Genomic DNA, 1,366 nt, shown 5'->3' with positions numbered 1-1,366 from the left:
ATATAAAATTTTATATATATACAGACCAAAAATTTGAACGCACCTTCTCATTCAAAGAGTTTTCTTTTTTCATGACTATGATGAAAATTGTAGATTCACAATGAAGGCATCGAAACTATGAATTAACACATGTGGAATTATATACTTAACAAAAAAGTGTGAAACAACTAAAAATATGTTTTATATTCTAGGTTCTTCAAAGTAGCCACTTTTTGCTTTAATTACTGCTTCACACACTCGACATTTTCTCGATGAGTTTCAAGAGGTAGTCACCTGAAATGATCTTCCAACAGTCTTGAAGGAGTTCCCAGAGATTCTTAGCACTTGTTGGCTTTTTTGTCTTCACTCTACGGTCCAGCTCACCCCAAACCATCTGGATTGGGTTCAGGTCCAGTGARTGTGGAGGCCAGATCATCTGGCGCAGCKCCCCATCACTCTCCTTCTTGGTCAAATAGCCCTTACACAGCCTGGAGGTGTGTTTGAGGTCATTGTCCTGTTGAAAAATAAATGGTGGTCCAACTAAACACAAACCAGATGGAATAGCAAGATGCTGCGCGTCACAAGGTAAATAGGTCAAAGGTAACAGGTGATGTCATTTTCTTTTTCTTTTACAAAATAGCATCATAACATTATTAATATATATTTTAACTAGGTGTTAGAGCAGGGCATATGCAAAAAATAAATAAATAAAATAAAACACTTGACCYAAAGGGCACTTTAGGACAAAGGGCAAAGGGGGCAGGTGCTCCAGCCCCCCACCCCTGTGCACGTGCCTGAGTGTGAGTCAACCAGACGGTCCTCGTCTCCAACTCGACTTCCGAAAAAAAGTATTTCCGGTTTGGCAAAAATAAAAAAAAAAAAAAAAAAAAAAAAAAAAAAAAAAAAAAAAAAAAAAAAACAAGGTCCGTTTAAAAGAAGAGAGCATATCTCAGAAGAGGATTTTTTAAATTGTCAGCTCAGAGATAGCCTACCACCAAATGTGGAGTTGGAGGAGACATAGCCACAATATTATATGCACAGGTTCTATAAATCTAAATTAGAAGAAGCAGAGGACATGTTTTAGTGACTTTAGTAATAATACTGATTACATATTATTACAGTAATGGAGAGAACACCATCTGGTGTTTGTTCAACGGAGTATTCAACAGTATTCCAGTATTCAACTCGTAGAAATTGTCTTATTAGACCCCCTTACTGTGGTACAACTCAAACACAGTTTAGTGTTTTATAGAGAGTCAAACATATGGACCAGTCTTCCAGGATCTCTCATGGAAGTTTCCAAAGAGATTTTTAAGTGAAGAATCAGATTATTACTCTTAAATTTTTCTGGTTTCCCTTATGGGTTTGATTATTGAAAGTTTTTTTT

This window comes from Austrofundulus limnaeus, unplaced genomic scaffold, assembly GCF_001266775.1.
Source record: "Austrofundulus limnaeus strain Quisiro unplaced genomic scaffold, Austrofundulus_limnaeus-1.0 Scaffold238, whole genome shotgun sequence".
Taxonomy (NCBI): domain Eukaryota; kingdom Metazoa; phylum Chordata; class Actinopteri; order Cyprinodontiformes; family Rivulidae; genus Austrofundulus; species Austrofundulus limnaeus.
Note: the sequence above shows the minus strand (reverse complement) of the source record.